This window comes from Halichoerus grypus, chromosome 3 (genome assembly GCF_964656455.1).
Source record: "Halichoerus grypus chromosome 3, mHalGry1.hap1.1, whole genome shotgun sequence".
NCBI classification, from domain to species: Eukaryota; Metazoa; Chordata; class Mammalia; order Carnivora; family Phocidae; genus Halichoerus; species Halichoerus grypus.
The window spans coordinates 5,417,677-5,444,271 of NC_135714.1; the positions used below are offsets into that span (position 1 = coordinate 5,417,677).

The window sequence follows — 26,595 nt, forward strand, 5'->3', positions numbered from 1 at the left end:
AACTGGATGAGGTTGTGTTTGTCAGGATTCTCCACTATAGAGTTATTGTTCTGCCCTCTTCCATACTGTACCCTTTGGAAGAAAGTCACTATGCACAGACCACACTTAAGGAGTGGACAATTGTGCTCTTGGAAGATGGGGTGTTTATATAAATTATTTGGAATTCTTGTGCATGGGAGATTTGTCTCTTCTCTCCCATTTATTTTTTTCTTTGAATATGTATTAATATCAATATGGATCGTGATATTTATTTTATACTTTGGGCTATAATCCACTGCTACTTTATTTTGTTGTTCAAATTGTCCCAGCTGTGGCCCCTGGGAACTATTTCAATTGGTTTTTGGGTCCCTTTGATGTACCCCCATCATTGTGGGTTTGTTTGTTTTAGAACAAATTCATCCTTTTCTGGCACTACAAGATTCTCCTGGCTTATCTTGTAAACTGCTTGGCCCAGTCTTAGAATTAGCCATTTCTCTAAGGAGCCCTAGTTTCTTTTATTGGTATGAGAAATTTCTTGTCCCTGGAGAACTGATTACAGATGATTTTTTCTTTTCTTTTCTTTTTTTTTCTTTGTGCTTTTTGGTAGCTTCCAAATTTGTTAAAATGAATCTCTATTGCCTCTGTAATCAGAAAGAGTACAAAATGATATCTAAAATCAGAGAGTTAGGATAAAGAAAATAATTTCCATAATCTGCCTTCTTATCATACTGGTTTAGGAGTATCTAAGACCCACTTCACATAACAATCATAAATCATAAAATTAACTCTTCTTACCAATGCTTGCACTGTGAACTGAATAGGGAGATTTGAGTGATCTGCAGACAATCATGGTTTCAGAGATTGAGTTCTGCTGCATGTAACAGAAAAACCCAGATATTAGTGATGTAAATAAAATAGGAGTTCAATTTTCTCTCGTGTGACATGCAATCTGAAGTGGGCAGTCCAGGCTGGGACAGGAGCTCCACGTCACTAATGCCACTCTTCTGCTCAGCCATGCTGGGTACATGGCTTCCACCCCCAAGGTTATATCTCATGGTCCCCATGGCTGCCACAACTCAAAGCTTCACATCTTCATTCCAGACTGAGAGAAAGAGAAAGTAGATGAGCAAAATATACCAGGAACTTTTTCAGAAGCCCCAGTTGGTGATGTCTGCTTACAAATCATTAGCCAGAACCAAGTCACATGACCACCTCAGCTGCAAGGGATGATGGGAAATGTGAATTTTAACAGGCATCCCCCAAATTGAGATTCTCTAGTAAAATAGAAGGGGAGAAAGGGTTTGGGTGGGCAACTCAAAATGTCTGCCAAATGTGGCCAGCAAGAAACCAGGAATGGTCCAGCCTTTTATCTCATAGGCCCTTCTGTGTGCATTTCTTCCACATAGATTCTCATTTACCTCACAGAACTCTTGGGACTCAGAGGTGGATATTACTATTCCCACTTACCTATGAAGAAACTGGAGTTCGGATAAATCAAGTAGCTCCCTCAGGGTCACCCCACTTAGCAAATTCCAGAGCTGGGTTTCTAACTCTTGTCTTCTTGACTTCTTCCCACTGCACCATCCTGACTTCACTGGTCTGCAGTTGGCATCATTGTTCATTTATTCTTTCAGCCACTGACATGTGCTCTTGTGTCCTGGCTCATAGAGATATTTAGTGTGGGTCCAATGGATGAGTGAATGAGGGGTGCTTACTCTAGTGGAGAGCAGACATTGATCAGGGCCATACAGGGCCGTCTCCAGGGCATTGTGAAGGGTCCCTTCTTTCTGGAGGCCACTAGGGAATGGTCACCAAGAATATACATTGCATCTGAGCCTGGAAGACTGGGAAAGTGAGGGCAATGCAAGCAGAAGGAAGGTGCATCCCAGGCATGAAAGGTTTTTAGTGCAGGTGGGAAGATGGGGTGAGGATCTTCCTGAGCAGAAGGACCCAGGGTGGTAGGGCTGGTCTGGATGCTCCAGAGGCCCTGTGTCCTGTGGGTTGAGCACATTGAGGAAATGATCTGCCAGCAGAGCTGGGCCTTGGGTATCTGTTGGTGCCCAGTTGGCTTCCACCACGTGTTTACAGCCCCTCGCACACATCTGTTCTGCCGTGTTCTCATACATTCTGTTTCTGGAGTTTACACAGGGAACACCCAATGTGATGCATGGGAAACACTGGTGGTTTGCACTGTGGTTCCTTCATTTTTCAGAGCGTGTGAGTTTACTCGTCCCTGCTGGTGAGCTGTGGGGGTTGATGGTCCATGGGCTCACCTGGGTTCCCAGCTTCTGTGACACCTTGGCTGTATGCGCCCTGAAGCTTAAAACCATGGGCCACATTTCCCTTAAAACTGCACCTCTAGAAGCCAAGACAAGAGGTGTGTGTAGAGGGAGTGGCCTTGGAGAATGGAGTTTTTTCCAGAGACGGTTCTGTGAAAGCAATATTCCTTCTATAGTGGGTCCAACAGTGGACAGGTTACACACATGGCCAGGTCACAAAAGCATCATTTTCTCCTTTTCTATAACAACTTAATTTCCATTTTTAGCCAACATTCTGTCCACTGCAGAAAGCTTAATCCATTCATGGCCAGGTAAGCCCCATCAAATTTCGTGATTTCTTAGTCAACTTTAGTTTAAGCTCAGGTGATTTCAGGGTTTCTCTCTCCCTTTATCCCACAACTAGCATTCTGGTTTCATGGAGCCGGAGGTTCTGGCCCATGGTTCTCCTTGGTAAGCACCTTCACGTGTGCAACCAGCCTGCCTGAGGTTTGGATATCAGTCTCCATCCACCTCAGCTGGTGGCCGGGGCTGTCATCTGTGGTTGTGACATCAAAGGCTCTAGGGCCCTCCCCCAGCTAGGGCCTGCACCCCTGTCTGCTCTCCTTGTGCCATGCAGGGTGGGGGTGGATTCTGTGACACTGCCCTCAGGCCCTCTGCTGGGACCCCACTGTGCCAACCACCCCCCCAGCACCATGAGGACAGTGCACTTTCCCCTGGGCTGCTGTTCTTCTGAGCCCCAGAAAGGAAGACATGCAAATCTCCTCTCAGATGCTCCACTAACTGGCCTTCTTAACATTCCCCCCTGCCCCTCTCACACCCTGGGGCTCAGGCTCTTCTTGCAAGAGGGGACACAATGTGGAATTCCTTCTGGAAGTTACTGTCTTGTCATCCTGCCCTCTCCTCCTCTTCCTTCTTCCCCCACAGCCTCACATCCTGTTAGGTTAGAAATCTGGGTTTTCTTCATAATATATTTTTGCCAACTCTATTGTTTGTGGTCCAGTCTTTACACTTAGAACCCTTTTGACCTCTCCAAGTTTGCCTCTTGCAGTTACGACTTTTGGATTTAAAACTGTGTCTTCTAAGCATGGACAGACATTTCTCCAAGGAAGATATCCAGATGGCCAATAGATACATGAAAAGATGCTTGACATCAGGGAAATGCAAATCAAAACTACAAAAAGATATCACCTCACACCTGTCAGAATGGCTAAAATCTAAAACACAAGAAATGAGTGTTGGTGAGGATATGGAGAAAAAGGAAACCTCGTGCACTATTGGGGATGCAAAGTGGTGCAGCCACTCTGGAAAACAGTATGGAGGTTCCTCAAAAAGTGAAAAATAGAACTACCCTACAATCCAGGAATCATACTACTGGGTGTTTATCCCAAAGAATACAGAAACACTAATGCAAAGGGATACATTCACCCCAATGCTTATAGCAGCATTATCTACAGTAGCCAAGATATGGAAGCTGCCCAAGTGTTCATCAACAGATGAATGGATAAAGAAGATGTGGTATACACACACACACACACACACACACACACACACACACACACACACACACACAAAGGAATATTACTCAGCCATCAAAAGAATGGAATCTTGCCATTTGCCATGACATGGATGGAACTAGAGGGTATTATGCTAAGCAAAATAAGTCAGTCAGAGAAAGACAAATACCATATGGTTTCACTCTTATGTAGAATTTAAGAAACAAAACAAATGAGCACAGGGAAAAAAAGAAAGAGAGAGTGAGAGAGGCAAACCAAGAAACAGACTCTTAACACTAGAGAACAAATTGATGGTTACCAGAGGGGTGGGGGCTGGGGGCTGGGTGAAATAGGTGATGGGGACTAAGGAGAACTCTTGTCATGATGAGCACCAGGTGTTGTATGCAAGTGTTGAATCACTATATTGTACACTTGAAGCTATTATTACGCTGTATGTTAACTATACTAGAATTGAAAGAAAAATGTAAGAATATATCTTCTGTGGTTTTTAAGAGATGATTTTGGAAGTCCATTGCTTCTGTTTTAACTCTGCTCTTTGCTGGGTCATTCAGAGATGATGACCATGTGTGTTGAATGCTGCTGCCTGTTTGGGTAATGGGTACAAGGAAATGGGGTGCGGTGGGGAGATCTTGATTAGCCCAGAATGTTCTTTGGTCCACATCCAGGTATCTGTCTCTGGTGGAGACCCCAGGGATGTTTGCTAAGGGGGCAGATATCTGCAAAGGGAGAACGATCCTAGATGATCTCAGACTGAGAATTTCAATCGTCAGAAGCTCTGTCCCCATGATTCTAAGTTGGTAAAATAAGGAGCTCAGCCTTGCCTACCTCACGTATGCAGTGTGTGCGTGGGAGGAAGAGTTTACACACAGGACAGGGAAAACCGTGAGCTGCTGGTACAGCTAATGTTGGCAGTGGGCCCAGGGTTGCCGGGGAAGGTCCTGGGGGACCCCTTGTTTCCCTGTGAGCAGCTGTGCATAAGCTGTCCCCACCACCCAGCCTTGGCCCTCCACCAAGGAGGACTATGAAGAGCCAATCCTGAAGACCTACTGTGTTGCCTGGGACTGCTCTAGCACTTCATGTTAATAATCCATTTACATTTCACCTCAACTCTGCAAGGTGCATACTAACATCAACCCCATTTACAGATGGGAAACTGAGGTCCCATAGTTGAGTAACATAGGCAGATTCAGAAGCTTATAGGTGATGGAGTCAGGATTAGCACCCAGGCAGTTTACTCTCTGATCCTGCATCCTCAGCAGGTTGCAAGGATGAGTGGTGGCTCCAGAGGGCTAAGTGTGTCGGCTCTTTTAGGAGGTCCCCATAAAAGCTGTGGGCACTGGAAAATGAGGTCTCCTTACAGGAAGCTGAGATGCCCTTCTTGGGTATAAGTGCTGGGGACTTCCTGGGGACTTTCTTATTGCATATCCAGGTTGGATCCACTCAGAAGCTGATATGTCATGGGAATCGGTCAGCATTAGGTGAACTGGCTTGACACAAGCTGCTGTCAATGTCACTTCTTCCAAGATTTCAGTCCTCATCTACAAAATGAACACAGGAATCTCTACTGTCAAGCATGTGTGTGTCGGTTACTTGCAACAACAGAACAGAAGATGGCTAGATGGGTGGCAGGTGTGCCATGACAATGTCTGCACATTGGTGGTGGCTCAGAGCTCCAGGAAGGAAAGAAAAGAAGTCACATGTATGAAGCACCTCCCGGAGGGAGTGGTGTTCTCTCAGGTGATCACATGACATTCATGACCTTGTAAGATGAACATCTGACTCCATCAAGGCTGGTCCTAGCCTTTCCCAATTCCTTGAAAAGTCACAGTGTCGGTTCTGCTTCAGGGTCTTTACCTGATGGGTCCTGCTTCCTGGGACATTTCCCTTCTCTGCAGCATGCTCTTGTGCACCCGCACATACATGCCATCGTTGGTCTTCTGTTGGCTAACGTCTTTAGATCCCACTTAAATGTCCCTTCTGAGAAACACTGTCTGATGTCCAGACCTAGCCTGGTTCCCTCTTTATGCTCCCATGGTCCTACGTGTCTTATGTAAAATATACATCACCCTGGTGATTTGTACAAATCAGCATGCCTGGCTGGACAGACTCGGGGAAGGTGACTTTGTCTTATCCACAACCGTGTCCCGAGCAGCTCACACACAGCCAGACACATAATAACTGCTTGGTTCACACTTGGTGGATGAGTCAGTGAATTTTTAGCATCTCTATTTGCACACAGGAGGGGAACAAGGCTCAGAGACGCGCAGGGACCCGCTCAGGGTCACCCAGCTGGCGAGAGGCACGGCTGGCCTGCAACTCTGAGCTTACCATCCCAACATCAACAGGTGCTAAAAAGGCTTGCTTCAGAGCACTGTGGGAGGGCCGAGAGACTGGGAAGAAAGGACGTGGAAATCATTCCTGCATTCCGAACACGTACAAAGGGAAAAGAAAACACACGCTTGAACAGGAGCTTGTTTTCAACCCTTCCAGATCATCTTATTCCCACACTCGCTCACTGCAGGTGTCTACTCATCCGTCCAGAGACCTGCCTGAGCCCTTCCTTTGAAACAACAACTCATGCTGAGCTTCTCCCTTCCCGCACCTGCTTGTTTTTCTCCCTGTGCTCACTACGTCTGACACATTCCCTGCGTACCTGATGGGCCATTTGTGGCCGCACCATGGAGCTGCCCTGTCCCGCTGGGGGATGGGGACTCTGGTAGGCTTCTTCACAGCCACATCTATCCCCCGTGGCCAGAATGGTGCTGACACCTACAAGGCACTCAGTAAAAAGTTGTGGAGTCAATGCAAAGTGAACAAAATGCATAAATTAAAAAACTTGCATCATCCTCCTAAGCTGCTTCCTGTCTTAAAAACCTATTTTCACTGAGCAATCTTATTACGGCTGTTAGACTGGAGCTCGAGTGTCTGGAAAGGTCACAGTCAGCTGGAATAGCTAAAATTAAAATTTTAAAGTTCATTAGCATGGATGAGTGTGCAGTGAGGGGGACGCTCCGACACTGAGGGCGGGGTGTAAACTGAAAGAGGTTCTCTGAAAAGCCTGACTCCTCACAACCTTGTCAAGGGTACGTGTTGTCCAACATTGAGAATTTTGTCAATCTGACAGGTGAAAAATTGCCTACAAAGGTAGTTAAAAAAGCTGTATTGGGGTATAACTGGCATATGATAAATTGCACATACTTAAAATGTATAATTTGATGCACTTTGACATATGGATACTGTTATACCATCATCAAAATCAAGGTAATGGACATATGCATCCCCCAGAAAAGTTTCCCTGTATCCCTCTGCAACCCTCTCTCTAAAGGCACCCCACCCCACTCCTAGGCCACCACTGACCTGTCCTATGATTATAGATTAGTTTGCATTTTAAGGCATTTTATATAAATGAAGCCAAGCAAATATACTCTTTTTTGTTTGACTCCTTTCACTCTGCATAGTTATTTGGAGTCTCATCCGTGTTGTCGCACAGATCAGCAGTTCATTCTATCTGTTGCAGAGTAGAGCTCAGGTGCATAGACATACCCCAACTCACTTGGTCATAATCTGCTGATGGACATATGAGCTGTTCCAGGTTTGGACTATTGCAAAATAAAGCTTCTGTTTGTGGTCATGTATAAATCCTTGTGTGGACATATGCTTTCATCTCTCTTGGTTTTAGTTAGGATTTCATATGTTTGTTTGCCAACCATATGTCTTCTTTGGTGAAGCATCTGTAAAACCTTTTCCCCATTTTTCTGTTGGGTTGTTTGTTTTATTAGTTTTGAGTTCTGAGAGTTTGTTATAGATTCTGGATATACATCCTTTATCAAATATATGATTTGCAAATATTTTTTTCTCACTCTGCAGCTTGTCTTTTCATTATTTTTTTTAAAGATTTATTTGTTTTATTATTTTGAAAGAGAGAGTTGGGGGAGGGGCAGAGGCAGAGGAAGAGAGAGAATCTCAAGCAGACTCCCCACTGAGTGTGGAGCCCGCCTTGGGGCTCAATTGCATGACCCTGAGATCGTGACCTGAGCTGAAATCAAGAGTCGGATGCTTAACTGATTGAGGCACCCAGGCGCCTTGTCTTTTCATTCTTTTAACGGTGACTTTTTGAAGAGCAGAGTTATTAATGTTGATGACATCAAATTCGTCAGCCTTTTGTTTCATAGATACATACCTTTCATAGATAGATATCTATGAAATCTTTGCTCAACTCAACATCACAAAGGGTTTTTCCTGTGTTTCCTTCTATAAGCGTGTGTGTGTGTGTGTGTGTGTGTAGTTTTATAGCTTTGCATTTACATCTCTGATCCATTTTGAGTGGGGGCTTTTGGTATATAGTGCAAGCTATGAATCATATTTCTCTCTCTCTCTTTTTTTTTGCAAGAACATGTCCAATTGTTACAGCCTTATTTTTTTGAAAAGGCTATTCTTCCTCCACTGAATTGGTTTTGTATCTTTGTCAGAAATCAGTTGTGCACATATGAGTCAGTCTATTTCTGTCATCTCTATTCTGTTCCATTGATCCATTTGTTTATTTTGATACCAATAGCAGTTTCTTACTTGCTATGGTTTTACTGCCTTAGATGAGGCAGTGTTGGATATGTAAATTTGTTGTTCTTTTACAAGGTTGCTTTGGCTAGAAGAGGTTCTTTGCATTTCCATACAAATTTCAGAATTACTTGTCAATTTCTACTCAAAAGCCTGCTGTGATTTTGGTTCAGATTATGTTGAATCCATAGATCAGTTTAGGGAAAATTTGCATGTTAACAAGACTGAGTCTCCTGACCCATGGATGCAGTGTAGCTCTCCGCTTACTCCAGTCTTTTGAAATGTCTCTCAGCAGTGATTTGTAGTCTTAGGTGTACTTTTATCAGATTTACCCACAGGTAGTAAATACTTGCAATACTATTGTAAATCATACTGCTTTTTAAAATTTCAATTTTTGTTTTCTTTTCACTGATAGCATATAGAAATTCAATTGATTTTTGTTTGTTTACTTGTATCCTGCAAGTTTGCTAAACTCACTCATTAGTTTTAGTGGCTTTTCTGTAGATCACATCAGTTCTATTTAGACAATCATGGAGTCTTTGAATGAAGACAGTTTTACATCTTTTCCAACCAGGGTACATTTCATTTTTTTCTTGGCCTTATTGCACTGGCTAGAGCCCCCAGTACAATGTTTAAAAGAAGTGGTTAGAGCAGATAGAAGTGGTTTCTTCCTGATTCAGTCTTTTGCCGTGAAGTATGATGTTAGCTGTAAGTTTTTCATGGATGTTCTTTATCACGTGGAAGAATCTCTTTCAATTCCTACTTTGCTAATAGTTTCAATCAGAAATGGATGTTGGATTTTGTCAGATGGTTTATTTTCATCTATCAAGATGATCACATGGCTTTTCTTTTTCATCCTGTTATAGGATGAATCACATTGATTATTTTAAAATATTAAATCAACTTTGTATTGTTAGTATAAACCTAACTTGGTCATGATATGCTATTCTTTTTAAATATGTTATTGGTTTCTATTTGCAAAAATTTTGCTGGGAGCTTTTGCATCTAAGTTCATAACGAATATTGGTTTGTACTTTTCTTGTAATGCCTTTCTGGCTTTGGAATCAAGGTATTGATGGCCTCATAAAATTAGTTGGAAAGTCTATTCTCCCTTTACTTTCATGGAAAAGTCTGGGGAGAATTGCATTTATTTCTTCCATAAATATTTGCTAGAATTCACCAGTGAATTTTGGTGTCTGGGGTTTTTATTATTGGCAGGTTCTTTATATAGAACATATCAGGTTATCTGGGGATTTTGGAATAATCTTTGGTGGTTTGTGTCTTCTAAGGGATATTTTCATATCATCTCAGCTCATAAAGCTGTTCCTAATATTTCCTTATTTTCTTTTTATTTCATGTAGACTCTGTAGTGATGTCACTGCTTCATTCCTGGTCTAGAAAATCTGCCTTCTCTTCTTTTATTTTTTCCTAATCAGCCTGGCTAAAGGCTTGTCAATTTTATTGGTATTTTCAAAGAAACAGCTTTTAGTTATGGATTTTCACTACTCTTTCTTGTTTCATTGATCCTTGATCTTATTTTCATAATTTCCTTTATTTAAAAAAAAATTTAAGTTTTTGTTTAAATTCTAGCTAGTTAACATACAGTGTGGTATTAGTTTCAGGTGTATAATATAGTGATTCAACACTTCCATACAACATCTGGTGTTCATTCACTGACAAGTACACTCCTTAATCCCCATCACCTGTTTCCCCCATCCCCCCACTCCCCTCCCCTCTGTAACCATCAGCTTGTTCTCTGTAGTTAAGAGTCTATTTCTTGGTTTGCCTTTCTCTCTCCTTTTTTTTTTTTTTTTCCTTTATTTGCCCTCCTTCAGATTTAATTTGCTCTTCTTTTTTCTAGTTTCTTAAGGGAAATTTAAAGTGGAGATCTTTTCTCTTTTCTGATACAGGAAGTTAGTGCTGTGAATTCCCCCCTAATAAATGTGTTAGTCATAGCCAACAAATTTTGAGAGTGTCAGTTCTGGGTGGAGTCCACTTGATTTCTTATCATCATTTTACATAACATTTTCTGCTTCTTTACATACCTGGTATTACTGGATTGAATGACAATCATTTTAGTTTGTTGGGTGCTAGATATTTTGTATTCCTATAAATAAATAACCCTTAAGCCTTGTTCTAAGATGCAGTTAAGCACTTGGAAATATTTTAATCCTTTTGAGTCTGGTTTTTAAGATCTATTAGGTGGGACCAGAACAGTGTTTAGTTTATGGCTAATTATTCCCCACTATTGGGATATGATGTAAGTACCCTACAGGCTGATCCCTGAATTATAAGGTTTTCAAGTCTGGCTGGCAGGAAACAGCACTATTCCCAGCCCCCTGTGAGCACTGAATGCGAATCCCTCCAATGTCTTTGGGTGGTTCTTTCCCCGGCTTCAAGTGGCTTTCTCACACCTGCTGACAGCACTGTAATGAGTAGTTGAGGGTGACCCTTTGCAGGTCTCTGGAATTCTCCCTCTCTTGTACTCCTCCCAGAATCTTTGGACACCTTGAACTGTCTGGACTCTGAGCTCTGTCTCCTTAACTCACGGAGCCCTCGGGCCCCACCTGGGTTCCCTGCTCTGCAGCAGTGCCTAGAGTGTCTTGCAAGGCAGAAAGTGAGGGCAGTTTTGAGCTTACGTCATTTATCTCCCATCTGTCATGGTCACTGTCCTTCGTTGCCTGATGTTCAGTGTCTTGAAAGCTATTGTTTGTACCTTTTGTTTATTAAAAATTTTTTTTCCAGTGGAAGGGTTAATCTGATCCTTGTTACTATATCTTTTTTGTAATCTTTGGACTAAAGTAGTTTTAATTTACCTTTCTCATATCAGCAAGGTTATGCATTAGGATCATACAATTATGATTCTTTTTCTGTAAATTATCTATTCATTTCTTGGCTCACTTTTCTCTAGGGTCTTTCTTCCTCCTATGATTTTGGTAAACTCAATAGAGATTTATATATTAAGGATAATAACTCTTGTTATGATTATGAATTTAAATTCCAAATATTTTCCAAGTATAATATTTGTCATTTTAATTTTTATGGGTTTTGTCATGCAAATGTTTTTGATTTTTATGTAAAAATATTTCCCTTATTGTTTCTAAATTATTAACTGTATTTCTTTTTTTAAATTTAATTTAATTTTATTATGTTATGTCACCACACAATACATCATTAGTTTTTGATGTAGTGATCTACGACTCATTGTTTTCATATAACACCCAGTGCTCCATGCAGTAGGTGCCCTCCTTAATACCCATCACCGGTCTAACCCATCCCTCCCCCACCCTCCCCTCTAAAACCCTCAGTTTTTTTCTCCGGGTCCATAGTCTGTCATGGTTCGTCTCCCCCTCCTATTCCCCCCCTTCATTTTTCCCTTCCTTCTCCTAATGTCATTAACTGTATTTCTTAAGAAAATGATTTTTACGTAAAAATATTTTACCTTATTGCTTCTAAATTATTAGATGTATTTCTTAAAAAACAAACAACATAAATAAGCACATTAGGTGGAAATCAAGCAATACAGATAAACTTCTTAAGCATCCCTTGAGTGAGGGACACTAAGGTTCTGGTATAATAACTAGACTCCCAGTACCCAGATTTTTTTTAGAGAATAGTATCTTTGAAATATATTGGTATTGAATATCTACATGTATCTATGTTTGAAATCAGCTGCTAAAGTTGGGTATGGTGAAGGTTAATGTCTGCATATTGAATTCAGTTAATTCTTCCTCTCAAAGCTCTGGTTATAGAGAAATAGTCCTTGGGAAGAAACCCCAAGCACAGGACCCCAAGCAGAAAGACTCCCATTCAGAAATGGGCAACGAGTGGGAACAGGGAAGCACGACTAGGGGAAAGAGGAGCCACCATTTGAACACCTGCTATGTGGCAGCCCCTGTGGACGACAGTTGTATAAGAGAAGAGCTGCAGCGACTATCGTCCTGTTTGTGGCTGCCTCATCTTTGGAATACCCTTCTTAAATCTGGAAACTCTCCCTCCTCATCAGACCTGCATCCTTGAAGTAGAGGTCAGTAACTCACTTTCCCAGCTCCCCCTGTGATTCAGGACAGGTGTGTGAGTCCGGCTTCATGGAGGCGAACCTCTGATTGGGAAGAGAGGAATGATTGGATGAGACACGCGCCTGGGAAATCCGCTTGCGCGCGAGAATTACAGCAGACGCTGCTCTCAGGGCCCGGTGGGCAGCGCGGGGTTTCTGGGCTCCAGCCTCCCAGTCTGCCCTGGGAGCCAAGATGTCTGGGTTCAGTGGAAGTGGCAGCAGGGAGAACTTCACTGGAGGTGACCAGCAGGGGTCATTTAGCCTGGGACATTTAGCCACCAACCCTGATCCTCAGGCCCTTTGTGGGGGTTCGTCTGGGAGGTCTTTAATACCTTTAAATTGGTGCTGGGGAATCTCTGGCCATTGCCTATTATTTCAGGCTTGTCAGTAAGGAGACACATTTGAAGCTTGCAGCTTCGTCACAGCTGACCAGAAAAAAAGAGAGCGAAATAAAAATTTCTCCTTGTTTTCCTTAGAGAGTAGGGATGGCAGAAAGTACAACCATTGTGTTGCAGCCACCAGCCATTCCCTTTGTTCGTTGAAATAGGAATCTAGCATTTTCTATGTGTCAGATGCTGTGCTAGGCGACCGATCATTATGAGATGCAAGAGGAAAACCAGGTTATCAAACCTCTGTGACCAGCGAAGATATCAAAACAACAAAAGCCTCCGTCACTCAGTGTGACCTGGTCTGGAAGATAATTGTGTGCAGTGTGCACAGGGTGAGATATTTGAAATTACACAAAGCCCAGACATGTTAATTTGATAAATGAGCTGGAAGTTATTCCCTCCAACACCCAACAAGATTACAGGAAATTTGTTAGCACCGAATGGCAATACTTTACAGAAGAAAAGTCTCTGAAAGTGCTATCCCAGAGCCCTTCAGCTCCATTGCTATGAGTTAGGTTCTCTTGGGAAAGACTTCAAAGTTTAATGGTCAGTGCAAACCCCCAGCCTCTCACCTTTATGTGGCACCTCACAATTTTTAAAGCACATATGTTCATCCATTTCTTCAGCCAGTAGTTAATGGAGCATCTACTGGATGCCAGACACTGCTCTAGAATCAGTGAGCAGCAGTCAACACTAACAAATTCCTCCCTCTATGGAGGTAACACTCTCGTATCATTCTCTCACAGCATGACCAAACAGCTCTCTTAAATAAGTACCATTTTCCATATGGAAAATTGGGGTTCAGGTCATACGGCCTGTAAGCCCTTCCCCAGGTTTTTCTCTACAGAGCAAGACTGGTCTTTTATATATTTTATTTTTAAAAAAGATTTATTTATTTGAGAGAGAGAGAGTGGGGGTAGGGGCAGAGGGAGAGAATGTTCAAGCAGACTCCAAGTGCTGAGTGCAGAGCCTGATGCACAGGATTCGATCCCATGACCCATAAGCTCATGACCTGAGCTGAAACCAAGAGCTGGACACTCAACAAATGAGCCACCCAGGCGCCCCAAGACTGATCTTTTAAGAACTGTTTAAAATCCTCCAGCAGTTCCTCATCACTCTTTTTTTTTTTTTTTAATTCAAGTTAGTTAACATACAGTGTATTATTAGTTTCAGGGGTAGAATTTAGTGATTCATCAGTTGCATGTCACACCCAGTGCTCATTTCATCAATTGCCCTCCTTAATGCCCATCACCCAGTTACCCCATTCCCCCACTCCCCTCCAGCAACCCTCAGTTTGTTCCCTAGAGTTAAGAGTCTCTTATGGTTTGTCTCCCTCTCAGATTTCGTCTTCTTTTATTTTCCATCCTTTCTCCTATGATCCTCTGGGTTTTTCTTGAATTCCACATATGAGTGAAATCATATGGTATTTGTCTTTCTCTGACTGATTTATTTCGCTCAGCATAATACCCTCTAGTTCCATCCACATCATTGCAAATGGCAAGGTTTTATTCTTTTTGATGACTGAGTAATATTCCATCATATGTATATGCATACACACACACACACACACACACACACACACACACACAACATCTTTGTCCATTCATCTGTCAATAGATATCTGGGATATCACTCTTATGAGTAAAATCCAAATTTCTCATTATGGCCTGCAAGGTCTTGAAGGATCTGCCTCCTCCTTGACCTCATTTTGCACCTCTCCCCAACTTACTCACCATAATTCAGCCACAGTTATTTTCTCTCTATCCTTCCAGTATGCCAGGCTGGGTCCTGCCTCAGCACCTTTGCACCATCTATTCCTGAACACTCTACTCTCTGTATATTTCCTTGTCACTATTCAGGTTTCAGCTCAAATACTACCTCCTTGGGGAAGCCTTCTCAGACTTGTCTATCTTACCTTAAATTAGCCCACACCCATCCATCTTTCCTGCAACATTTGTTTTATTTTTTGGATAGCACTATCAGTCAGGTTTCTTAGTCACAAGCAATGGAAACAGACTCTGGCTGGTGTCATGCGGAAGGAAAAAAAACAGCCTTCCAGTTAGACGTACTGGCTTGTTCTTCCATCCCTTACCAGCTGCATGGCCTGAGACAAGCTCCTTAATTTCTGTGACCTTATAAAGATGTAAGTCAAGTCATGCACTTTTCCCAAAGTCTTCCAGAGGCTTCCCATCTCAGGCAGAGAAAAGTCAGGCTCCTTTATCTGCCCTGGAAAGCCATACCAACTGGACCATTCCTTGTCTGACCTCTTTTTCCATGGCTTCCCTTTCACTCTGCTCCAGCCACTTTGGCCCTTGAGCAGCCAGGCTTGATGCTGTCTCAGGCCCTTTGCACTTACTGATCACTCTCTCTGCAGTGCTCTGCTCTGAACATCAACCTGGCTTGCTCCCTCACTTCTCTTAAGACTTTGTTCAAATGTTACCATCTCACTGAAACCTTCCTTGGTTGAAAACTGCAACCTCTTCTGTACTTATCCCTACCATCCCTACCTCTTCTGTACTTATCCCTGCTTTATTTTTCTCCGTAGAACTCATCAGCATGCAACATACTGTGTCTCTTACTTACTTACTTGTTTATTGTCGGTCTCCCCTCACCCGAGTGACCGCTCCATGAGAAAAGAGGCTTCATCACCAGTGTGTTCTAGCACCTAGAATACAGGCACACACAGATCCGTTAAGTGAATGAGTGAACACGGCTCACTTCCTTTCCCCTCTTCTGTGTGGTAGGTGATTAGAGCTCCTTCCTGATGTTAGGATTGTGAGGTTGAACAGGATTAAGTCATCAGAGTGTCTGGCACACTGCCTGCAGGTTCTGGCAGTCTCCACACTCTCCCCCTCAGCTTGTAGGCCCAACTACCCACCCAACGCAAGCAGCCCAGGAAACAGATTGATTAACACTCTTCACCTTGAGCATCCTAAGGACCGTGTTTGAAGAAGTGTTAAAGCCAGTAAATATCAGCCGCTAAAGTCTTTCGTCTAGAAGGTTAGTCCAGAGGCAGCAGTAGTCACACTCAGGTGGCCCCTGGGGAGAGAGGACAAGGACACTCTGCTTTAGAAGGAAGGAGGACATAATCCATCCCTGTTCACCTGCAGATGGGGTGGGCAGAGAATCAATGAAAACAGAGGTTCCCCAGTCCAGCTTTTAAGAACACAGCTGTGGGCTCAGTTGTGCTTTAGGAGCCTGAGTCCTAGATCTTACCGTGTGACATCGGGTGTGATGGCTCATTTTATGTGTCAACTTGGCTGGGCCATGGACTCAGATATTTGGTTGAACATTATGTTGGATGTTTCTGTGAAGGTGATTTTTGGGTGAGACTGCCACTTAACTCGTGGACTTTAAGTAAAACAGATTGCTCTCCACAATGTGGGTGGGCTTCATCTAATCAGTTGAAGGCCTGAAAGGAACAGAAGACTGACCTCCCCTGAACAAGAAAGAATTCTGCCCCAGATAGACTTTGGACTTGAACTGAAACAGTGCCTCTTACCTGGGTCTCTAGCATGCTCACCTGCCCTACAGATTCTGGATTTGCCAGTCTCCTTAAAGTAAATCTATCTACATGTTCTATTTCTCCAGATAATCCTAACACTTTGGGCAAGTTTATGTCTTGATGAAACTGACACTCAGTTCACTTGTCACTAGTGAGGTAGTGTGGTCAGTGGGTAGAAGCATGGACCTAGTGCCATCTGACCTGGCTCCCCTCTCCTTCCATAGCTCTGTGACCTTCAGCGAATTGCTGAACCCCCTTGTGCCTCAGGTTCTGCAAAGCAGTGGAGGTAATCATGTTAAATCCTTTGTGGAGTTAGTTTGAGAATTAAAAATGAGCTAGTGCCCATGCATGCTGACCAGCTAGAGCTGCACACTGATCACTACCAGCATGTGAAGACTAAGAAAATACATGAAGCCACAGAACACATCAGTGAGGAACACATCAGTGAGCATGCTAAGTCAGCAGACTCACTCCAGTTCTCAATACCTGTTAGATGGCATTGTTAATTCTTTGTAAATGAGCGAAATCTTATTCATAAGATGAGTACAAATTCAACCCAGGCCATAAGAAGTTGGAAATATCTTTTTTTTTTAATTTGGATTGGAATTTTATTGAGTCTTTAGTAGAACAGTTTACAAAGAATTGACAACAATATCCATAAGCCTAGTAAATCTAATTTACTTTTTGAGATGGTCAGATGTCTGATAATCTCAGTCGTGTGGAATCTGCTGGCAAATCCAGGAATTGGGAGCTCCTAGAGACATACTGTGTACGTACCGTCCAAAGCCACACAACTGGTTCTGTAGGAAGAGTCAGGGAAGAGACTCAAGTCCCCGGAGCCCCCAGGCTGCTGGATCAGTGTCATCTGTAAAACGAAGCATCAGAGAATTAATTGACTTTCTAACCCTTGGTCTTTTATCTTGTTCAGCTTTAGAATCCTGATGTCCAGCCAGTGCCTGTCCTACTGGAAGGACTTGCACTTCTGTTGAATTGCTTGTAATGGCAAGAAGGTAAGACCAAAGACAGGGGACTTGACGGATCTAGAAGATTAAAGAATTTTAAATAGAATGGCCTAGAGCCGTCTTCATGAAGCATTAATCAGTTTCCCCCATTTCTATAGCCATCAGGGCATCCATGCATCATATGTAAGTTCTGATTGGTCCATGTACTTGAGCTGAGTGGCTCCAGGGGTTTCCTCCTACCTTACCCCCCACATTAAGTAGACTTGCTCTGCCAGTCACAGCAATTCACACATATGAGATGAGTACGAAGTTAACCCAGGTCAATGGTACCGTCTGAGGGTGCACATTGGGCAGCTCAGGTCCCTGAGAATCATGCCCATTTCAGGGATGAGGCAAAGAGAAGTTGGACTCTGCTCTTACAAATTTACCTCTTGGGAAGTGAATAGAAATTGCCTCTATGGAAATGCCAAGAGCTGGGAATACACTTCTTGCAAAGCTGGTAAATCGTGGCTGGCTGAAGTGTAGGTTGGTTTGGAAGTCTGTAGCAGAAGCAGTGAAGGCAGGGAATGTATCAGCGCCACCACCATCATCAAAGTGTCAACAACAAGGACAGTAGCAGCAACAGCATCTCCTCAGCAGTAGCAGCGGCACCAGGACCAACTCTCCCAGGGAGCTACAGTGTTTACTTCACACACATCAGCCCATTTAACCCTCGTGGGATTTGCCTGACAGGTAGGAAGGGGAGAGAATGTGGATGAAATTGTATCCCTGAGACATTTGTCATCCAGCAAAAAAGGATTGTTTTAGGGGTAGATGGGTCTAGGTTCTAATCCAGGTTCTTTTATTAAAGTTGAACAACATCAAGCAAGTTCTGTAACCTCCCTGAATTTCAACTTTTAATCTCTAAATGGGAAAAAATAATAGGAATCCTAGATTTGTTGTGAGGATTACATGAGGTCATGTGTGAGTTTCGAGGCACGCTCCCAGTGGGGTCCACCTGGGTGTGGAGGCATCTTGTTGAATCAGACTCTAACTTCTGAGGGGAATGAGGTCACTGTTCTGCCCACCCCTCTCTTTTCTAGTGTTCTCTGTCATTCATCATTTTGGTTTCTCCCAGCTGGGAGCTGTCAGAAAAGCGCAGAAGGGTGGGCAAATGCAGCTTTCATCCCCAAAGCTTGTCATCTTCAGCTTTTGCTGATGCTCAGTTCTGTTTTCTCAGGAAAGATTAAAAAAAAAAAGGCTTCACAAAGAAAAACACCATAAACAACCCTACTTCTTCAAGGCAGAGTTTCAGAAGACAGAGGAAATTGGACTTCAGTCCAACTGACAGCCTTATTTGTATGTTGGGTTCCATTGTTTGTTCTCAAGAGAATTGGTACCAAGGCAAGGATGCTTAGGGGGGCCCCGGGGTTGGCTAGCCACCTGCCATTAAACACTACCGCGTGTTCTTTAGGCTCCATGCCTGAAGGCAGCACAGTGCCTTTGAGAAGCAGAGGTGGGAGTGGTCCTTGGGAAATGCACATGTATGGAGGATGGCTTGACCTTTGACTGCCCAACAGAATTCATCCATGAACATAGGCCCTCTCTCCTCAGTTCTGGCATAGGGTAGGCACCAATCAATGAAGTCATAGCTCTCCATTAGCTTCTTGAAGTTAGGGGCTGCACTGTTTGCTTCCCCACTGTATTCCTATAACTTTTCCTCCCCTTTGGTTGTATTCTCTCAGAAGCAGAGCCTGAGTCAAAGATTCAGGTACAAGTGATTTATTAAGAAAATTCTCCCAGAAAGCTCCAGTTAGAAGGTGTGGGAAGGGGCAGGAGGGGGGAGACTTGGCATTGTGATCTGGGTAAAGCCCCTGCCTGTCTGATCTTGAGTGGTATGTTGAAGCAGAGATTACTTCTTAGAGTTTGTCCTGCCCACAGCGAAGGTTTGGGCTTTTTAATTCTCTCACTGGTCAGTTATTGGCTATGGGGCAGAGGGGTGGGCTCAGACTCTTTCAGAAATTCAAACCAGCAAGGAAGGTCTAGTGCTCAGGGGCAAGCCTGTGAAGGTCACAGGGGCAAAACCCTAGCAGCAAAGCATTCCAGGGACTGGGGATGACGCACAGGGCTGGTACCAGTGACGCACTGAGCTGGGCACCAGTGGTACCTGCTGCTATGCTTTCCCTGAATCCCAGGAATGAGTGAGGGATGACAAGAGTAAGCCTGCATTGATTCTCTCTTTTTTTTTATTGTTATGTTAATCACCATACATTACATCATTAGTTTTTGATGTAGTGTTCCATGATTCATTGTTTGTGCATAACACCCAGTGCTCCATGCAGAACGTGCCCTCTTTAATACTCATCACCAGGCTAACCCATCCTCCCACCCCCTGCCCTCTAGAACCCTCAGTTTGTTTTTCAGAGTCCATCGTCTCTCATGGTTCGTCTCCCCCTCCGATTTCCCCCCTTCATTCTTCCCCTCCTGCTATCTTCTTCTTCTTTTTTTTTTCTTAACATATATTGCATTATTTGTTTCAGAGGTACAGATCTGAGATTCAACAGTCTTGCACAATTCACAGCGCTTACCAGAGCACATACCCTCCCCAGTGTCTATCATCCAGTCAGCCCATCCCTCCCACCCCACCCCCCACTCCAGCAACCCTCAGTTTGTTTCCTGAGATTAAGAATTCCTCATATCAGTGAGGTCATATGATACATGTCTTTCTCTGTTTGACTTATGTCGCTCAGCATAATACCCTCCAGTTCCAACCACGTCATTGCAAATGGCAAGATCTCATTCCTTTTGATGGCTGCATAATATTCCATTGTATATATATATATATACCACCTCTTCTTTATCCATTCATCTGTCAATGGACATCTTGGCTCTTTCCACAGTTTGGCTATTGTGGACATTGCTGCTATAAACATTGGGGTGCACGTACTCCTTCGGATCCCTACATTGGTATCTTTGGGGTAAATACCCAGTAGTGCAATTGCTGGATCATATGGTAGCTCTATTTTCAACTTTTTTGGGAACCTCCACACTGTTTTCCAGAGTGGCTGCACCAGCTTGCATTCCCACCAAAAGTGTAGGAGGGTTCCCCTTTCTCCGTATCTCCCCCAACATCTGTCATTTCCTGACTTGTTAATTTCAGCCATTCTGACTGGTGTGAGGTGGTATCTCATTGAGGTTTTGATTTGGATTTCCCTGATGCCGAGCGATGTTGAGCACTTTTTCATGTGTCTGTTGGCCATTTGGATGTCTTCTTTGGAAAAATGTCTGTTCATGTCTTCTGCCCATTTCTTGATTGGATTCTTTGTTCTTTGGGTGTTGAGTTTGATAAGTTCTTTATAGATTTTGGATATTAGCCCTTTATCTGATATGTCATTTGCAAATATCTTCTCCCATTCTGTCGGTTGTCTTTTGGTTTTGTTGACTATTTCTTTTGTTGCGCAAAAGCTTTTTATCTTGATGAAGTCCCAATAGTTCATTTTTGCCCTTGCTTCCCTTGCCTTTGGCGATGTTTCTAGGAAGAAGTTGCTGTGGCTGAGGTCAAAGAGGTTGCTGCCTGTGTTCTCCTTTAGGATTTTGATAGACTCCTGTCTCACATTTAGGTCTTTCAACCATTTTGAGTCTATTTTTGTGTGTGGTGTAAGGAAATGGTCCAGTTTCATTCTTCTGCATGTGGCTGTCCAATTTTCCCAACACCATTTGTTGAAGAGACTGTCTTTTTTCCATCGGACGTTCTTTCCTGCTTTGTCAAAGATTAGTTGACCATAGAGTTAAGGGTCCATTTCTGGGCTCTCTATTCTGTTCCATTGATCTATGTGTCTGTTTTTGTGCCAATACCATACTGTCTTGATGATGACAGCTTTGTAATAGAGCTGGAAGTCCGGAATTGTGATGCCGCCAGCTTTGCTTTTCTTTTTCAACATTCCTCTGGCTATGCGGGGTCTTTTCTGGTTCCATACAAATTTTAGGGTTATTTGTTCCATTTCTTTGAAAAAAGTGGATGGTATTTTGATGGGGATCGCATTGAATGTGTAGATTGCTCTAGGTAGCATTGACATCTTCACAATATTTGTTCTTCCAATCCATGAGCATGGAACGTTTTTCCATTTCTTTGTGTCTTCCTCAATTTCTTTCATGAGTATTTTATAGTTTTCTGAGTACAGATCCTTTGCCTCTTTGGTTAGATTTATTCCTAGGTATCTTACGGTTTTGGGTGCAGTTGTAAATGGGATCGACTCCTTAATTTCTCTTTCTTCTGTCTTGTTGTTGGTGTATAGGAATGCCACTGATTTCTGTGCATTGATTTTATATCCTGCCACTTTACTGAATTCCTGTATGGGTTCTAGCAGTTTTGGGGTGGAGTCTTTTGGGTTTTCCACATAAAGTATCATATCATCTGCAAAGAGTGAGAGTTTGACTTCTTCTTTGCTGATTTGGATGCCTTTTATTTCTTTTTGTTGTCTGATTGCTGTGGCTAGGACTTCTAATACTATGTTGAATAGCAGTGGTGATACTGGACATCCCTGCTGCGTTCCTGACCTTAGGGGGAAAGCTCTCAGTTTTTCCCCATTGAGAATGATATTCGCTGTAGGTTTTTTGTAGATGGCTTTTATGATATTGAGGTATGTACCCTCTATCCCTATACTCTGAAGAGTTTTGATCAAGAAAGGATGCTGTACTTTGTCAAATGCTTTTTCTGCATCTATTGAGAGGATCATATGATTCTTGTTCTTTCTTTTGTTAATGTATTGTATCACACTGATTGATTTGCGGATGTTGAACCAACCTTGCAGCCCAGGGATAAACCCCACTTGGTCGTGGTGAATATTCCTTTTAATGCACTGTTGGATCCTATTGGCTAGTATTTTGGTGAGAATTTTTGCATCCATGTTCATCAGGGATATTGGTCTGTAACTATCCTTTTTGATGGGGTCTTTGTCTGGTATTGGGATCAAGGTAATGGTGGCCTCATAGAATGAGTTTGGAAGTTTTCCTTCCATTTCTATTTTTTGGAACAGTTTCAGAAGAATAGGTATTAATTCTTCTTGAAATGTTTGGTAGAATTCCCCTGGGAAGCCATCTGGCCCTGGGCTCTTGTTTTTTGGGAGATTTTTGATGACTGCTTCCATTTCCTTAGTGGTTATAGGTCTGTTCAGGTTTTCTATTTCTTCCTGGTTCAGTTTTGGTAGTTGATACATCTCTAGGAATGCATCCATTTCTTCCAGATTATCTAATTTGCTGGCATAGTGTTGCTCATAATATGTTCTTATAATTGTTTGTATTTCTTTGGTGTTGGTTGTGATCTCTCCTCTTTCATTCATGATTTTGTTGATTTGGGTCATTTCTCTTTTCTTTTTGATAAGTCTGGCCAGGGGTTTATCAATCTTGTTAATTCTATCAAAGAACCAGCTCCTAGTTTCATTGATCTGTTCTACTGTTCTTCTGGTTTCTATTTCATTATTTCTGTTCTGATACTTATTATTTCTCTTCTCCTGCTCGGTTTAGGCTTTATTTGCTGATCTTTCCCCAGCTCCTTTAGGTGTAGGGTTAGGTTGTGTATTTGAGACCTTTCTTGTTTCTTGAGAAAGGCTTGTATTGCTATATACTTACCTCTTAGGACCGCCTTGCCTGCATCCCAAAGATTTTGAGCAGTTGTGTTTTCATTTTCATTTGTTTCCATGCATATTTTTAATTCTTCTTTAATTTCCTGGTTGACCCATTCATTCTTTAGTAGGATGTTCTTTAGCCTCCATGTATTTGAGTTCTTTCCGACTTTCCTCTTGTGATTGAGTTCTAATTTCAAAGCATTGTGGTCTGAAAATAGGCAGGGAATGATCCCAATCTTTTGGTACTGGTTGAGACCTGATTTATGACCTAGGATGTGATCAATTCTGGAGAATGTTCCATGGGCACTAGAGAAGAATGTGTATTCCGTTGCTTTGGGATGGAATGTTCTGAATATGTCTGTGAAGTCCATTTGGTCCAGTGTGTCATTTAAAGTCTTTATTTCCTTGTTGATCTTTTGCTTAGACAATCTGTCCATTTCAGTGAGGGGGGTGTTAAAGTCCCCCACTATTATTGTATTGTTGTCCATGTGTTTCTTTGCTTTTGTTATTAATTGCCTTATATAATTGGCTGCTCCCATGTTAGGGGCATAGATATTTATAATTGTTAGATCTTCTTGTTGGATAGACCCTTTAAGTAGGATATAGTGTCCTTCCTCATCTCTTATTACAGTCTTTGGTTTAAAATCTAATTTGTCTGATATAAGGATTGCCACCCCAGCTTTCTTTTGGTGTCCATTAGCATGGTAAATGGTTTTCCACCCCCTCACTTTCAATCTGGAGGTGGCTTTGGATCTAAAATGAGTCTCTTGCAGACAGCATATCGATGGGTCTTGTTTTTTTATCCAATCTGATATGCTGTGTCTTTTGATTGGGGCATTTAGCCCATTTACATTCAGGATAACTATTGAAAGATATGAATTTAGTGCCATTGTATTGCCTGTAAGGTGACTGTTACTGTATATTGTCTGTGTTCCTTTCTGGTCTATGTTGCTTTTAGGCTCTCTCTTTGGTTAGAGGACCCCTTTCAGTATTTCTTGTAGGGCTGGTTTCGTGTTTGCAAATTCCTTTAGTTTTTGTTTGTCCTGGAAGCTTTTTCTCTCTCCTTCTATTTTCAATGACAGCCTAGCTGGATATACTAGTCTTGGCTGCATATTTTTCTCATTTAATGCTCTGAATATATCCTGCCAGTCCTTTCTGGCCTGCCAGGTCTCTGTGGATAGGTCTGTTGCCAATCTAATGTTTCTACCATTGTAGGTTACATATCTCTTCTCCCGAGCTGCTTTCAGGATTTTCTCTTTGTCTCTGAGACTCGTAAGTTTTACTATTAGATGTCGGGGTGTTGACTTATTTTTATTGATTTTGAGAGGAGTTCTCTGTTCTTCCTGGATTTTGATGCCTGTTTCCTTCCCCAAATTAGGGAAGTTCTCTGCTATAATTTGCTCCAACACACCTTCTGCCCCTCTCTCTCTTTCTTCTTCTTCTGGGATCCCAATTATTCTAATGTTGTTTTGTCTTATGGTATCGCTTATCTCTCGAATTCTGCCCTCGTGATCCAGTAGTTGTTTATCTCTCTTTTTCTCAGCTTCTTTATTTTCCATCATTTGGTCTTCTATATCACTGATTCTCTCTTCTGCCTCATTTATCCTAGCAGTTAGTGCCCCCATATTTGATTGCACCTCATTAATAGCCTTTTTGATTTCGACTTGATTAGATTTTAGTTCTTTTATTTCTCCAGAAAGGGTTTCTCTAATAACTTCCATGCTTTTTTCAAGCCCAGCTAGTATCTTTAAAGTGATGATTCTGAACTCTAGATCCAACATTGTACTAATGTCCATATTGAGTAGGTCCCTGGCAGTCGGTACTACCTCTTGTTCTTTTTGTTGAGGTGATTTTTTCCATCTTGTCATTTTGTCCAGAGGAGAATAGATTAATGAGAGAACAAAATGCTAACAGGGTTACAACGTCCCCAGAAAATATACTTTAAACAAATCAGAAAAGACCTGAAGCAGGGGGAAAAGAAAGGGAAAGAGAGAAAAAAGAAAAAGAAAAAAAAAAAGAAAAAGAAAAAGATAAAACAAACAAAAACAGAACAAAACAAAACAAAAAAACAGAATATGATCAAATATGATCAGGCTGGTACATAGATCAGTGCCCCACACTAGGTTTTGGGTGTATTTTGGTCTGTTAGAAGAAAGTGCCTCCCAAAATTTTAAAGAAAGAAAAACTTATATATGTACAAAAATAAGGGTTGATATGATGAAGGGATGGAATATGATTGTAAAGATGAAAATTATAAAAAATTTTATAAAAGGAATTGATAAGTTGTTTGAAAAAAGAAAGAAGAGGATTTAAAAAAAAAAAAAGAAAAAAAAGGGAGAGAATGTGATCAGGCAGGGGAGTAGAAAAAAACCATACACTAGAGATTTAGGGTATATTTTGATCTGTTAGAAGAAACTATCTCAAAATTTTAAAGAGAGAACAACTTATATATATATGCCAAAAATATAGGTAACTACTATGAAGGGATAGAATATGACTCTAAAAATGAAAAATAAAAATGTTTTTTAAAAAAGGGATTGATAAGATGTTGGTTGAAAAAGGGAAAAAGAAAAATTAAAAAAAAAAAAAGACCGTTAAAAAAAAATTAACTTTGAAGGACTACAGAATCATGGTAAAAAAGCCATGAATTCTATGTGCTGTATTCCCCTAGCGCTGGAGTTCTGCCGTTCTCACTGATCGGTAAACTTGGTCTTGGCTGGCTGTTCTCGCTGATCTCCTGGGGGAGGGGCCTGTTGCCGTGGTTCCCAAATGTCTTTGCCGGAGGCGGAATTGCCCCGCCCTTGCCGGTCCGGGCTAAGTAATCTGCTCGGGTTTGCTCTCCGGAGCTTTTGTTCCCTGCAAGCTTTCCGTACAGCTTTGGAGGCGGAGAGTGAAAATGGCGGCCTCCCAGTCTCCGCCCCGGCGGAGCCGAGAACTCGGGGTCCCGCTCCTCAGCGAGCCCCCAGAGAAAAGCAGTCAGTCACTCCCGTCTCCCCGGTCTCCGGCCACACTCCGTGCTCACCCGGCCTGTGACCGCGCCTTTCTATCCGGCACCCGACCCCGGGTGGAGTCTCCAAACCCAGCAGATCCCCGCGGTGCGCTCCCGCACTTCTCCTCCCGGGGGAAGAAGGTGAGTCTCCCCGGATCTGCCGCTTGTTGGGTCCCTGCTGGAGGAGCAGTGGCCCGACTGTGCCGCGGATCACGGTTTATGGCAACCCCGAGCTGAGAGCCCGCGCCTGGGCTCCGTCTCTGCAGCCGGCTTCCCCGCTCCGATCCCTGGGAGCTCTGCCGCACTCAGGCACCCCCGGTCTTTCTGTGACCCCGAGGGTCCTGAGACCACACTGTCCCGCGAGGGTTCCACCCCCCACTTCGCCACCAGAGTGACGTCCCTCAGCAGAGCAGACTCTAAAAGTTCCGATTCTGTGCTCCGTGGCTCTATCACTTGCCAGAAGCGGCCGACGGAGGCCCCTCCCCCGCCATCTATCCTCCCGAATATCGCCTCGGATTCACTTCTCCGCACGTCCTACCTTCCAGAAAGTGGTCGCTTTTCTGTTCAGAGAGTTGTTGCTCTTCTTTTCTTCGATCTCCTGTTGAGTTTGTAGGTGTTCAGAATGGTTTGATCCCTATCCAGCTGAATTCCTGAGAGGAGACGAAATCCAGGTCTCCTGCTCCTCCACCACCTTGCTCCGCCCCCTGCATTGATTCTCTTACGGAGTTCCCTCATCTGGACAGAAAGAGACTTTCACTGCCGTG

At 42.8% G+C, this 26,595-nt stretch overlaps 1 long non-coding RNA gene across 1 annotated transcript; it reads right to left on the minus strand.

Moving 5' to 3' along the window:
• Window positions 1-774: 774 nt before the first annotated feature.
• On the minus strand, window positions 775-26,503 carry LOC144381238 (uncharacterized). The gene is made up of 5 exons (XR_013446122.1): window positions 26,370-26,503; window positions 17,055-17,142; window positions 15,695-15,811; window positions 15,360-15,437; window positions 775-850 (listed from the first exon to the last, which is right to left on the minus strand). It is a non-coding gene; the product is annotated as an uncharacterized LOC144381238 (long non-coding RNA).
• Window positions 26,504-26,595: the final 92 nt, after the last annotated feature.